This window comes from Dromiciops gliroides, chromosome 1 (genome assembly GCF_019393635.1).
Source record: "Dromiciops gliroides isolate mDroGli1 chromosome 1, mDroGli1.pri, whole genome shotgun sequence".
Lineage (NCBI taxonomy): Eukaryota > Metazoa > Chordata > Mammalia > Microbiotheria > Microbiotheriidae > Dromiciops > Dromiciops gliroides.
The window spans coordinates 368,079,276-368,095,389 of NC_057861.1; the positions used below are offsets into that span (position 1 = coordinate 368,079,276).

At 35.1% G+C, this 16,114-nt stretch overlaps 1 pseudogene; it reads right to left on the reverse strand.

Annotated features, from left to right (window-relative positions):
* LOC122749312 overlaps positions 1-11,724 on the reverse strand; it is a 79,493-nt pseudogene extending 67,769 nt beyond the window's left edge.
* Between the last annotated feature and the right edge of the window lie 4,390 nt (positions 11,725-16,114).

Consider the following 16,114-nt stretch of genomic DNA (forward strand, 5'->3'; position numbering starts at 1 on the left):
AATAAAATACATAAGCTCTTTACCTTGTTCTCAAATTGTAGAAGTGGGAGGCAAGGTTGTCAATTCAGATTCTTTGGCCAATTTAATTGGGGGAAAGGTCAAGTTGTTTCCTTTTCAAGAATGATTGTGTGACATTTTCAGCACCTGAGGCTAGATGGATATGATTACATTCTGGAGTGTGTTCTGCTAACATGGTTCTCAGAACCATGGGCTCTGAGAAATAAAGAGTTGAAGGAGACCTCAGAGGTTATTTTATTGAACTTTTTCTTGAATCTTTTCTATAAAATCTCTGGAAAATTTGGTTACCCAGCCTCTGCTTAAAGGTGACCAATGATAGGTGACACATTTTGACATATTTAAGCTCATATCCACACAAGCTTCATATTTAGCATTTTAATATTTGCAAACTACTTTCCTCATAATAATTCTATGAAGTGTGCCTAGTAGTATTATTATTCCTGGTTTAAATAGGAAGAAAATACAACTTAAAATACTAGTGACTTGTCTCATGCCATGTGTATAGTAAAGAAGAAGATAGAAATCCAACCCAGATCTTCTGGCTCCAATTTCATTAGGCTTTCTCCCGTACCAGTATTTCCTAAAACATTGCGCTCCATATTCAGACAAAAAACAGTTGTGAGGGAGTTGATATTGGCTGTGAGGTTATGGCAGGTATCTGTTGTATTTGTATTGAGTTGTACTTTGTAGTTCTTTGTCATCTTTTCTCTCATGCTGAGCAGTTGTTTGATGTTGTTTGTTATACTGTTGTTTTCATACCAAGCTATTTGATGTGATTGCTGTTCTTATTTTCATCTGTTGTTTGTTGTTTATTGTAGTTGTTATTCTTATATTGACCTCTTTGTTCTAGTTGCATGCCCTGGTTGTTCTTATACTGAGGTATTGATAGCATAGTTATTTATTGTGGTGGTTGTTCTTGTATTGATCTGCTGTTTGTTGTGTTTTTGTTTATGCTTTTTGGGGGTTTTTTGTTTGTTTATTTTTGTAAACTGAATTGTTTCTTATGTTTGTTTCTATTCTGAGTTATAGCAGACCAGGGCTGCCCAGGAAGGTTTGGTAGCTAGGTAGGTGTATTGATATTGGAACCAAATGAAACATTCATAGATTAAAAGGACTTATAAAGGAAAGGTTGTTTGGGAAGGACATCATGTTGATTCAGCTTCATACAGCATTCCTATCTGTGTTGCCTAAGGTGGTTTGCTAGTCAAGTATTAAAGGCCAGGTAGATCTTGTTGCTTTTTGTATTCAAGTGATTAAGAAGCCACATCAATATTTCAACCTTGGTCCCTATAGTTAATTACATTTTCCCAACAATTTCCATGCCTTTTAAGGACAAACTAGTCTAATGTGCCTGGGGCAGGTCTTAGGATATTTATTGTTCTTACATATCACCCAAACTGTTTACCTTTATGTTCCACACATTTTTTCTTAGTCATGTTCTCTAAAGCCAAGTAAGACAAATGTAAAGCCTATTCTTTCTGAGAGCTCTTCAAATTTTAAAATTATTTTGTACATTGAGTATTCTGTACTATAGGCTAAGCATCCTCATTTATTTTAACTTTCAGTCAGTTAATAAATAAGAATTTATTCTCAAAAACCTGTGACAATAAATGTTTTTTGGTTGCTAAATCAACCTACCTCATAATGAGCTTATACTCCACTAAAACCCAAAGATCATATTTTAAAATAGTCATTTCAAACTATATGTCACCAGTTCGGTACGTTAGCTATTTACTCAGAGCCTACATGACTACTTGTTGGCAATTCTCTCAAAGAGACTTTAGGTCAGTTCTAAGTTTAATGACATAGTTTGAGATGCCTTCATAATCTGGAATTCTGTGGGTCTTTAAATTTAGAATTCTTACTACATTTGTGGAAAATTCAATTCATCTTATTAGTTTCAGCTCCATATTGTAGACCAGAATTGTCAAACACCATACCCAGGGGTATAGATTAAAAGATAATTTGGAAACATTTAACACAATAAAAAGTATAGAATATAGATAATATTAACATGTGGTTTTCTCAATCAAGATGTATAACAGGGATCCTTATGTATGGTTTACTGGACCTATTTCTTTTTGAATTTGATGTTGCTGTTCTAGACTAAGTTGTTTTTTTTTTTTTAATTTCTATGCCTTTCAACAAATTACTGTCTTTTCCAGGCTTATACAGCCTAAAAATTTGATAACTTGTACTATTGAAGCCTTCATTTTAAGTCACTGAAAAAAATTGTTGAAAATAACAGGGCCACAGAGAAATCTCTGTGTCGCTCTACAAGAAATTTCCTGCTAGGTCATCATTTATCTGCTTAACATTCTTTGGTTTCATTCATTCAGTCAAGTCAATTCATATAAACTCATTTCACTCACAATTTGCTAATCACTTTCTAGGCATAGGATATTTTGCTAGAACTGGAGACATAAAGACAAAAAAAGAAAATAGTCCCCAAAGGAACATGCAATCCAGATAGTAACCAACCTGATGAATAAAATCTTTATCTCTTTATCACATTCAGAACACTGGCTGAGAGTCTATGCAAAATATCTCACTGAACTCTAGGGAGTCAAAGTTGACAGTTCTCTCATCTGTCAAAAAATAAAATAAATCAAATCAAAAGGAAACAAAGGAAAGGCATATATGTTTCTTAATGTAGTGATTCTCTTTTTTTGTGCTCATAAAATGTCCCTCTAATGTCCCACTATAGAATTCATCAGATGCCTTAATATAAAATTTAGATAGGGTAGCATTTCTTTTAATCTGTACATTAGACTCAGATTATCTTAAATTTCCTCTAGATTTTACTACTTTTAACAGACAGGCAAATTCCTTTATACTTCATGTTCAGAACCAAGGTGTTATACCTTCTATTTAATTTCTCACATAAAGTTACTAATTCCTCAAAAATATCTCTTTTTTGACACCCTTCAACTTTCCCCCATTGCCACCATTCGAAATGCCCTCATAGCCACACACATTGACTAATGACATAGCTCTTTTCTCTCTCTTTCTTCATTCATTCATTGTCTTCATAGATTTCTAACATGTCTTTCCATAGATTCTCTCTTCTCATCAAACCCCCTTAGCATAGGCGACAGAATAATTCCCAATATAGAGGTATAGTCAAATCATTCTTGTACTCAAATATCTTCAATGACTCCATAATGCTTATACTGTAAGTAACTACATGGCATAGTGGATAGAGCATAGGACATGGGACCAAGAAAGATCAGACCCAGATATTTGCCTGTTGTGTCATTCCAAGCAAATCACTTGACCTCTCTGTGCTTCGGTCTTTTTATCTTCAAGTGGAGATAATTATAGCACCCACCTCTCAGGTGAAGTTCAAAGGTGTTACCATATGTAAAAATGCTTTGCGGATCTTAAAATACTACCTAAATACTAGCTATTATAAAGTTCAACTATATTTGCTTGACGTTCAAGAATCTCTACAGTCTAGGGCTACCTTTCCTTTTCCTACCTTTTTCTATGTTACTCCTCTGTGAGCAATCTCTTTTCCATTCAATACCAATTCTATGAAGAATTCCTCCATTCCCTGGTGGATAGCTACATTTGCACTCAGACCCCACATAGTACAGTATCTTGTCCTTGTCCTGTGTACTTAATTTTAGAAAATACATTTTCTTTTGGGAAATTTGTAGGTGACCTGCAAAGGAGTTAATTAACAAATAGGTTAATAATTGTAAAGTATATTTAATTAAAGGAGAAAGTCCTATATCAAATATTGAGATAGTAGAAATGTCCCCTAATATCACACCCTGAAATGAGGAACTGTGAGCTAGTAGTGCTATAGCACTAGAAAAGCACCCACAAGCCTCTCAGGGTCTTCTTGAATCCTGAGTTGAAATGTCAGCCATATTTTGGATATTCAACATGGTAGTACAACTGAAGGTTGGTAAAGCATTTCCAGAGAATTAATGTACCATACCTGCCCCAATTTCATCACTTTTATCCTCTCTCATTGAAATTTACTATACTTCCAACGGTCACATATTTCTACATAGAGAATATCCTTTCATAAGGGGTGGATGGGTTGTTATTGTTTGTCCTTCATTTTTGAAGAATACCATGATATTAGAATGATGTCTTGACTTCGGCATGAAGTGGATTTAAGTGAGACCAAGTTGTGCAAAATTTTCAGCCTTACTCTTTCTTCCAGATTCATTGAAGTCCAACAGAAAGACAAAAGTCAAGGCAACTGGCAGCTTATCAGGATGTAGTGGATGACCTTGGGGTTTTAGATGCCTGACCAAGCTCTAAGCACTCCACAATACCTGCTTCAGCCACCTTCATGGCTTTTGGAACAAATTGTTCTCATCTGACCTTTCTGTGGGGGGAGAGGGAAGAGAAAAGTCTTCAAATACTTGGGGTAGATATTCTGCTAACTTACCAACAGTTCTAAACCCTGTCAGCTACTCTAAATCTGGTCTAACCCTTCTGCCAAAATGTTTTTTTTGTTTTTTAACAGTATAGGGCCTTTTTTACATGCTATAGCTTCTTGAAGCCATACAGTGGGAAAAACCCAAAGAATGCCTTTAAAACATCTAAATCAGAGAGAGCTTATTCTTACCTTTATGTACAAGGGTAAGCCTATTCCCATTGACAAGACAGGTTATGTCTGTCACATTTCCTAAGTATACACATTATTAAATAGTATTACTTCTTTGAAATTTCTACTGTTCAAATCAGAGGCCATAAACTGTATAAGTAGAATATTCTGCCAACATCAATAACACAAAAAATTCTTTGAAAATCAATGTAACAGAGGCATCTAGGTGTGGCAGTGGATAGAACATTGGCCCTGGATTCAGGAGGAACTGAGTTCAAATCTGACTTCAGACACTTGACACGTACTAGCTGTGTGAGCCTGGGCAAGTCACTTAACCCCAATTGCCTCACCAAAAAAATAAAATAAAATAAAATAACAAACAAAAACCATACACACAATGAACAAAAGAAAGAAAAGAAATGAAAATCAATGTAACAAAGAGCTAAGAAATGGAAAAAAAGACCATATTTTATATAATTAAACCTAATGATATTTCCATGAACCTTACACTGATTAATTTTCAGGTCTTAGTTACTTGTTTATTTTTGTAACTGGACTAGATGATCACTATGGATTACTTTCAACCACTTGATCTCTAGAATGAAGATAAATCACTGTCAATTCAATATAACAACATTAGTGAAATTATCCATAATAATAGACCACATCAATAAAAAACTAACTAGAATCATATGATTATCAGTAGAGGAAGATAAAGCTTTTGATAAAATACAGCACCTATTCCTATTAAAAACACTAGAGAGCATAGGAATAAATGGATCTTTATATAAGATGATAAACAGTATCTATTTAAAACCATCAGCAAGCATCATATGTAATGGGGATAAATTAGAAGCATTCCCAATAAGATCAGGGGTGAAACAGGGAGATGTCCATTATCACCACTATTATTCAATATTGTACTAGAAATGTTAGCCATAGCAAAAAGCTAAAAAAAAGAAATTAATGAATTAGAATACACAAGGAAGAGTCAAAGCTATCACTCTTTGTAGATGATATGATGGTATACTTAGAGAATCCTAAAGAATTGACTAAAAGTTATTTGAGACAATTGACAACTTTAGCAAAGTTTCAGGATATAAAATAAAGCCACATAAATCATCAGCATTTCTATATATGACTAATGAAGCACAACAGCAAAAGATAGAAAAATAAATTCCATTTTTAAAAAATGTATATAACAAAATATTTGGAGGTCTATCTACAAGGCAAAAACAGGAACTATATGAACACAATTACAAAACACTTCACAATATAAAATTAGATCTAAACAAATGAAAAAATATCAAAATATATGTAGACTGAACTAATATAATAAAAATCACAATTCTACCTAAATTAATTTACTTATTCAGTGCCATACACATCCTACTACCAAAAAGTATTTCATAGAAGTAGAAAAATAATAACAAAATTCATCTTGAAGAACAAAGGGTCAAGAATAGCAAGAGAATTTTTTTAAAATGCAAAGGAAAGTAGCCTAACCATACTAGATCTATAAATTTATTATAAAGTGGCAACTATCAAAACTATTTGGGACTGACTATGAAATAGTGTTGGATCAGTGGAATTGGTTAGGCACAGAAGACACAGTAGTAAAGTAATATAGCAATCTCATGTTTGATAAAAACCAATGACTCCAGGTTCTGGAATAACAGTTTATTATTTGAAAAAAAAAAAAAAACTTCTGTGAAAACTTACACTGTATACCAAAGGGAAGTCAAAATGGGTTCTTGATCTAGATATAAAGGGTGATGCCATAGGCAAATTAGAAAAGGAAGGAATATTTTGCTTGTCAGATCTATGTGGAGAGGAAGAATTTATGACTAAAGATGAGATAGAGAACATTATGAAATGCAAAATGCATCATTTTGATTACATTAAATTAAAAAGCTTTTGAACAAACAAAACCAATGCAATTAAGATTAGGAGAGCAGAAACCTGGGAGACAATTTTTACTACCAGTGTTTCTGATAAAGGCCTAATTTCTAAAATATATAGAGAACTGAATCAAATATATAAGAATGCAAGTCATTCCCCAATTGAGAAATAGTTAAAGGATATGAACAAGCAATTTTTAGATGAAGAAATTCAAGCTATATACAGTTATATGTAAAAACATTCTCTATCATGACTGATTATAGAAATGCAAATTAAAACTACTCTAAGGTAATACCTTACATCTATCAGATTGAATAATATAACCAAAAATGAAAATAATAAATGTTGGAGAAGATATGGAAAAATTGGAACACTAATGAATTATTGATGAAGTTAGGAACTGATCCAACCATTCTGGAGCACAATTTTTGAACCATATCCAAAGGGCTTTAAAACTGTTCATACCCGGGGCAGCTAGATGGCACAGTGGATAGAACACCGGCCCTGGATTCAGGAGTACCTGAGTTCAAATCCATCCTCAGACACTTAATACTTACTAGCTGTGTGACTCTGGGCAAGTCGCTTAACCCCAATTTCCTCACTAAAAAAAAAAAAACAAAACAAAAAAACAAAAAAACAAAAAAACTGTTCATACCCTTTGACCCAGCAATAGCACTAGTAGGTCTATATCCCAAAGAGTTTATAAAAAAGGGAAAAGGACCCACATATACAAAATTATGTATAGCTGCTCTTTTTGTGGTGGCAAAGAATTGGAAATTGAAGGGATGTCCATCAACTGGGCAATGGCTAAACAAACTGTGGTATGTATATGAATATAATGAAATTCGATTTTGCTGTAAGAAATGATGAGCAGGCAGATTTCAGAAAAACCTCAAAAGACTTACATGAATTAATAATGAGTGAAATGAGCAGAACCAAGAGAACATTGTACACAGTATCACCAATATTTTGAGATGATCAACTATGAATGACAGCTCTTCTCAGCAATACAATGATTCAAGATGAAACCAAAAGACTCATGATGGGAAATAAGTTCGACATCCAGAAAAAGAACTATGGAGTCTGAATGCAGGTTGAAAATACACTTTTTGCTTTTGCTGTTGTTGTTTCTCCTTGATTGTGTTTTTTCTCTTTTGTTCTGATTCTTTTCTCACAACTTGACTAACACGTAAATATGTTTGTGGAAATTTATTTTGATTTGGGGACCCTGCCTTTGGGCTGAGATTGAAGAGCCTTGAGCTCTCAGGTTTGTTTGTTTTTTCCAGTGTGTAAGGGGCTGGTGCCCCTCCCCCTCCACTTCAGCTGAGCCAAAATATCCCCATGGGCTTTTCAGGACGCCAGGTTAGACAGCTGGGGGGGAAAAAAGAAAAAAAGAAGCCCCAGCTCCCTATGCCATGAGGGGAGCTGCACTGGAGATCCCAGGCTTGTCCTGCCAGGCCCTAGCATAGCCCATGTGGAGGTCTCAGGTGCTCAGCAGAGGGCATGGGCCTGTTGAGCCCCACTGGGCACAGCCCTAGTATGGCCAACAGATTAGCTTGGCATGTGTGGGGGTGCAGAGAGCCTGAGGTTTGAGGGGAGAGAAGGAACATATATACAGGGAAGATGGACAGATGTGGCATGCTAGAGGACGTAAGGAGGTTGGGAGAGGCCAGAAGATTAGGAGAAGAGGGGGACTCCAGAAACTAGAGATGCTGGACTGGGGGGTGGACAATACAAGAGGTTGGAGACACAGGAAGGAGCTGTACGGAGTAAGGGGCTTTTCAGGGATTCATCACTAAAGTAATGAGAGAGCAGTGAAAGTGAAGCAGGGAAGCTGGAGTGAAGGAGAAAAAGAGTGAAAGTTGGAGAAATATGGAACATACCCTAAGGCAAGAGACAGCAATGGCCCTTATTATATTAAAAGCAGACAGGTTGTATAATTTGCATTTCTTAACCCTTATTGTTTATATTGATTTTAATAAATAAATTCTGCTTTGATTATTTAATTAAGAGACTTCTCAGTCTTTTGCTTATCAATTTGGGAGCACTGTGGAGAAATTTTGTAAACAGCCCATATTAAATTAATAGCAGTCACATAGCCAGTCAGTCAAAAATCCCCAGATTAGTCATCCACAGATTAGGCCCCCAAGTGAGATTAGGGCCCAGTAAATGAAATTATTCTTACATTTGAATGGTGACCACAGCAGGATGTATGGCCCAATTATAATTTTTCTAAACTTATAATTTGTCATATAATTATAATTTGTCACATAGTGCACAGTTATATAATTTTTTCAGATTAGACTAGATTATAGTTATTTTTTTTACATAAAGATTGGCAAGCCATAAGCAGTTTCTAACCTACTCACCTGGTAAATCTCTCTCTTTTTTTTTTTTAAAGGGCCACTAGGCCTTTTTTTTTTAATAAAAAGAAAAAAAATATTCCACCCAGTGCCTCCCTTAATTTTTTGAAAGCCTCTAACAGAGAAAAGCCTCAGCGTTTAAACTGAACCATGACTGAATATTTTTTTTTACCTCTTGCCTTTTTTCATTGGGTTGTTCTGGGACCGCATAATGTCTGTTTTACCCATTGAACCCATCCTTAATATTACTGAGAGCATTTTAGCAGAATTTGGGCCTTACTAAGGTAGTATGGTAATAATTCTAGTAATTGTAGGTATTTTTTCTCTCCATTACTAATATTATAGCATGGTATTTTCTTATACAACTCTGGAGATAGAAAAAGAATTGTACCCCTAATGAGCCATGTGTTCAAAGGGATGCCAGAGCTCCCTCTGCTAGAAATAACCTGAGTTCAGTAAATGATGTTGACCAATCTTTAAATCAGGTCAGCAGAAGCCTCTCATGCAGGATGCTGTTAAACATACTCACAGAAGCATTCTAGCACCAGCGCTCTCAGGTCAAACAGTTAAAAATCAATATAAGACCTCTAAAGTGTGTCAATATTGTGAGAAGCAAGGACACTTGTTAAGAGAGTGTAGAACTAGAAGGTATGAACTGAAATGAGTAATGTGTGAAAGCCTTAATGATTTTTTTTGGGGAAATAGAAGTAATCAGGGAAACTTTTACCAAAGAGGAAACAACCAAGGCCATTACAGGCCTTATTACCAAAAGAATCAGAATAACTTTAGAAGACCCTATCAGGAAGGTACAGAAGAACATAATCAGGGCAATTATAGGCCTTATTATAAATAAAATCAAAATAAATATAGATCTTATCAGGGAAATACAGGGAAACAGAGTCAAAATAGTTATAGGCCTTTTCAGAGAAATATAAAGGAGCAAAATGAGAACGGTCACAGACCCTCTCAAAACAGTACAGATCAGGGAAAAAGAAAAAACTGACAGTGTATAGGGAAGGAATGGACAATCCATTCTCCTCCCCAGAGTAACAAACCACATGTGATCCTTAAGGTTGGGAACACATATTATAATTGCTTTTTAGAAGCCCAAAGAGTGGCAGAATTAACTAAAAGGCAGCTAAGCGCCATTCTAGAAGCAGCTGAGTATTGCAGGCAATGGATACTCTGTTTTGGTAAAATTGCGAAGCCACTTGTGGCTCTAACAAAAAATTCTTTCCAAGTATCTTTACAGCTGGATTCCCAGCATCTTTCAGCTATAGAAAGAATTGAACCGGCCTGCTGATGTTGCTGTTCCTGTTCCTCCTTGGCCCCAGTTCAGTCTTCATCATCTCATTCTACCTGCATCATTTGTAGGTGAAGAACTTCTCCACCAAGGGTTATTGAACCTCTAACTTCTAGAAAGGGTTATTGAATCCTCATTGCTTAATTTGTAAGATAATATACATACTGAGTCTAGCTGATATTTAAGTTCTTTTGGTAAATTGTTTATCACTTCGAGTATGCTGATGTTTAAGGGGTTTTTTTTTGATAAATTGTTTATCACTACAAATATTTGTTATTTTCATTGTACTAGATAGAGAATTCATGGACAAGATGATTTTGTTTACTGGCTTAATGAAGATTTTGTAATAATGTTTAATATTATCAGTCATTTATATTCATTTATCATTTAAATGTCATTGTGACTATGTATATAGCTTGTGTTATTCTTAGTGAAAGTATAGTAATTTTGTTGTATTGGTCTTTATGCCACTTTCCCAAATGACTCTGGGTATGGTTCGGAATTATTGTATATATTGCAAGTGTGTATTTAGTTATGCACGATAACATGCATTTTTACCATCATATTGTCTTTAGTGAAATTAATATGAGATTTATGAATAATGGAAAATTACCATTTCAGAGACTAATTGCTCATACACTGAGCTTGATGGAGATGATTCCACTTCACAATGCAGGCCTTGGAGAAAATATATGTATAACAGGGGGAGAGACAAGTACACATAAGATTCCCAGAGGAGTCTGAGAGAACAGCCATTCAGCGAAAGCTGAAGGCAGGATTCCCTTAGTCCAAATACATTCAATAAGTTCATAGTTTGCTGATAATAGCAGCTATGTAGGGCACATCTCTCACTCCAAAAATTAGTCTGGTGTCATGGAGGCTACAACCCATGCGCCTGGTTTAACTTAATTTGGCTTTTTCATTCAGTCTGGTGGTATGGTTAGAATCCATCCACCTGAGGCCTAGCACAATAACTAAATGTCTAAGCACCACAAGATGTGGTATGGTAACCTTTCCATAACATTTTTGGGTGTCATCATGGACACATTACTAATCTGGCATTGATCCAGGCATATAGTGGTAAAAAGTGTTAGTAATGTCATAACTGTCTTAATTTTCTATTGCTTATGGATATAAACATCCTCCAAAAGGGGGTACTCCAATTTGTTGTGTATGTATCAAGACTAAATTTGTTTTGTATATTTTGAAGAACTTTCACTATTTTTTTTTGAAGAAATTTCACTATTTAATTTGAACAATTTTGGACAATGTATGCTAAAGAATAATGAAAGCTCAGCAGTTACAGAGACAGCCCGTATCCAGAGACAGCCAGAATCCAGACCAGAGTCCAGTTCCCCTGATGACTTCACAACCCTCCTTCAAAGACAAGAGTTAAAAGGACTTTAAATGGACATTTTTGTTTCTTCCCACATATACTATCTGTAATGTGTATTTTCTGCAGAAGGCCTTACCTCTGTGGACATTGTCAAAGCACTAGTCCATGAGGGATTGGCACTCTGGACAAAATTTTCTTTTCCTGTGTTGTTATTGGCATTGTGTCCTAGCATAGGTTATGGTATTTTGTTTTGCTGCTTCATCAAGGAAACATGCCGTGTTTCTTGTCAAAGCAAAGGGGGGACTGTGGAAATTTACTTTGATTTGGGGACCCTGCCTTTGAGCTGAGATTAAAAAGCCTTAGCGTCTCAGGGTTTTTTTTTTCTGTGTGAGGGGCTGGTGCCCCTCCCCCTCCACTTAGGAAAAAAGCCCCAGCTCCCTATTCCCTGAGGGGAGCTGCTCCGGAGATCCCAGGCTTGTCCTTCCAGGCCCTAGCATAGCCCATGTGGAGGTCCCAGGCACACAGCAAGGGGCACGGGCCCCTTGAGTTCCACTGGGCACAGCCCTAGTGCGGCCGGCAGATTAGCTTGACATGTGTGGGGGCGCAGAGAGCCCGAGGTTTGAGGGCAGAAAAGAAACATATATTCAGGGTTGAGAAGACAGGGAGGGGGGCAGCTAGATGGCACAGTGGATAGAGCACCGGCCCTGGAGTCAGGAGTATCTGAGTTCAAATCTGGCCTCAGACACTTAACACTTACTAGCTGTGTGACCCTGGGCAAGTCACTTACCCCCAATTGCCTCACTGAAAGAAAGAAAGAAAGAAAGAAAGAAAGAAAGAAAGAAAGAAAGAAAGAAAGAAAGAAAGAAAGAAAGAAAGAAAGAAAGAAAGAGAAAGAAAGAAAGAAAAAAGAGAAGATAGGGAGGGAGGACACCAGAGGACTAGGAGGACACAAGGAGGCCAGAAGATTAAGAGAAGAGAAGAAAGGACTCTGGAGGTTGTAGAAGGTGAGGAAGGGCTATGATACAGAGATGCTAGAGATGCCAGGGGGTTAGCAACAGAGGTGAGGAAACTAAGAGGCTTTTCAGGGGGATTGACAAAGTGAAAGGGGCTTGGAGTTAGAAGTGAAAGTGAAGCAAGGAAGCTGGAGTCAAGGAGAAAAAGAGTGAAAGTTAGAGAAAGCTGGAGCATACCCTAAGGCAAGAGGCAGCAATGGCCCTTATATTAAAAGCAGACAGGTAGTATAATTTGTATTTCTTAACCCTTATCATTTACATTGATTTTTATAAATAAACTCCGCTTTGATTATTTAATTAAGAGGCTTCTTAATTGTTTGCTTATCAATTTGGGAGCAGTGTGGAGAAATTTTGTAAACAGCCCATATTAAATTAATAGCAGTCAGATAGCCAGCCAGTCAGAAGTCCCCAGATTAGTCCTACAATAAGATTAGTCCCCCCAATCAAGTTAATAAAATATTTTCACATGTTTAACATAATTGTAATGTATAACCTATATCTTATTGCTTGCTGGTTTGGGGAAGAGGGATCTAGGGAAGGTGGGAGAAAAATCTGGAATTCAAAATCTTATAAAATGAATGTTGAAATCTATCTCTACATGTAATTGGAAAAATAAAATAAAATACTTTTTAAAAAGAAATTATCAATGTTGGGCCAATTATTCCTTCTATGAACAAAATCAAACTAAATATGTAATTGATAACCTGAGCTTTCAGACATCTAGATATTATTTTTTTAATGTTTTGCCCAATTAAATGTTTATTTGCCGCTACCAGAGTTAAAGGAAAGTAATGAAGGTGATTTCTTTCATCACAAATAACACTACCATATTCCAGACTTTCTTTTATTTAAATATTTTATTCTAGGATATTAATAAAGGAAATACTTGATTGTCTTCATCAATGGTATTAACAGGCAAGGCATTAAATTGAATGATGATATGCTTTACTATAAGCTACCCAGAATCTAAATAACAGTGAAGTGACATATCCTTTTCCATTACGGTAAATGTCAATATTTCACCATTGTCCTTCATAGGCTTGGGTTTTATATGAGTATAAATTATTTTCCATTAATAAGATATTTTCTAGAAATGAATTGATTCTTTCATCAATATACTCTGGCACTAGTATTCTTTTTTTACATAATCATTAAATTGTTATTTCCTGACTGTTTTAGTAAAGTAAAACCAAAAATAAAATTTAAAAATGAATCTTCAAGATATTATTTCCTTTAGCTGCATTCCTTTTGCCCTGGGAAGTTAAGGTCAGACATATACAAGGATCATGGATGAATCCAAGCAAGCTAGATATTGACTAGCTTCTGGAAAAAATAGAGACAAAATGGTTGAATACATCCACTGACTTGTAAATCCATTTATTGTGTTCATCATTTTATATAGCTGCTTGTATTTCTTTTTAGATTGCAATTTTATAAAGTATGGAATGCATAATTAATTATTTTTGTTCATATAATGTAGTGAACTTGTGGGAAAAATTGTTTTAAAACTTGGAGATATTATAGACTCAAATAAACTCTGTTGAATGAGATCTCAAACTTGTTTTCAAGCTACTGGAAAACACATGAAGAGGAGAATCATGTTTTTGAATCTAATAAGCATTTGTTAAATGTCTCTTACAGGAAAGGTTCTTATGAGTCACTGGGGATACACAGATAAAATGACAATAAGGTTCTGACCTCAAAACACTTCCGTGGCTACTTAGGAAGATACAACACTGAAATAGATAAATATGTACACAAAGAGAATACTTTGAAGGAGAGAGCATAACTAAGTCAAGGGAAATTAGCTTTTTTATTCTTTTAAATGCTCATGAGATAGACTTTGTGAACAGTAGCTGTTCAATACATTTGTTCAATGAAAAACATTTGGACTAAGGATTTCAATAAATATGATACCCTCATCAACCATCAATATCACCCAAAGCTTTCCCTCTCCATCTCACTTGATGATCCCAGAGCTCCACCTATAGATTATATTTTCCTCCTGAAAATGATTCCCATATCCAAAAGTATATTCCTAACCTTTCATCTAAGCTCCAGTCCACATATCCAATTAGATTTCTCAAACTGCCTGTCTCACATAGTATTCTGAATCTCAATATGTCCACAAAGGAATTTATTTTCTTTTCTCCCAAATCTTCTACTTTTCCAAAGTTTCCTAACATTGTCTAGGAGAAAACCATCATCTTAGTTGTCCAGGCTCACAATTTTATTGCCATCTTGACTCTTCATGCTCACTTATTCCACATATCTAATCTGTTCCCAAATCTTGTTATTTCAACCTGCACCACATTTCTTATCTGTATCCCCTTTCCTACACTTATGCAATGCAGCCTGTCTGTGCCTCTGATTCTTGATCTATAGGAATGGGTTTTGTAATAACACTTTTCTCACAGTATTTTTTTGAGAATTAAATTAGTATATATATATATATATATATATATATATATATATATATATATATATATATATATATATATATGTGTGTGTGTGTGTGTGTGTGTGTGTGTGTATAAAGTGCTTTGTACCTTAAAATGCTATAAAAGTAATAGTTAATAATCATTATTATTTGAGTATATCCTTTTTTCCTACTTTTTCCCTGCTGTGCCCCAAGAATCAATTCATATACTAAAGAATTTATTTTTAACAAAATGTTGAGTAAAAGAAAAAGAAATCAGCAAACTCCATCAACACACTGAAAAAATATATCTTTTTATATGTATCTTTTCCGTATCTGTGGACACCACCCTAGCAAATAAGTTAGGAGATGTATATTCTCACATTATTCTTTAGGACCAAGCTTTTTCTTTTTAATATTTCAAGATTCAGCTGTTTTATTTTGTGGTTTGGTTCAATATATTTATATTGTTAAAATCATTATGTACATTTTTTGTGGTTTTTCTTTCTTTACTTAGCAGTAATTTATATGAGACCTTCCACACTTCTCATTTCATTCTGTTTGTCATTTCTTACAGTTTAGTAATTCTGTATTACATCCATGAACGATAATTTGTTTAGTTATTCTCCAGTATATAGGCTTCTCTAATGTTTTCAGTTCTTTGCAATCACAAAAAATATTACTAGAAATATTGTCGTTTATATAGAACTCTTCTTTTTGTCAATGACTACATATCCCTATGGGTAGAAACACTAGGTCAGAGGGTAAGGGCATTTCATTTCCATAATTAAAAATTGCTTATCATAATGGTTTTACCAGTTCACAGCTCCACCTGCCATGCATCACCATACCTATCTTTTCCTCTAACACCATTTTCGTCTTGGATATCTTTGCCAATTTGCTGAGTATGAGGTAAAACCTTATGGTTATTTTAATTTGCATTTCTTTGTTAGTGATTTGGAGCATTCTTTCATAATAATAGTTGCAATTCTTCTTTTGAGCATTGCGCTTTCGTATCCTTTAACCATGTATCATGTTGTTGTAATAGACTTCTAATTGGAATGCTAGCCTCAAATCTCTTCCCAATCTAATCCATCCTCCACTCAGCTGCCAAAATCATTTTCCTAAAATTGAGGTCTGATTATATCACTTTCCTACTGCCCCCCCACACACAAACATTCAATTGTAAA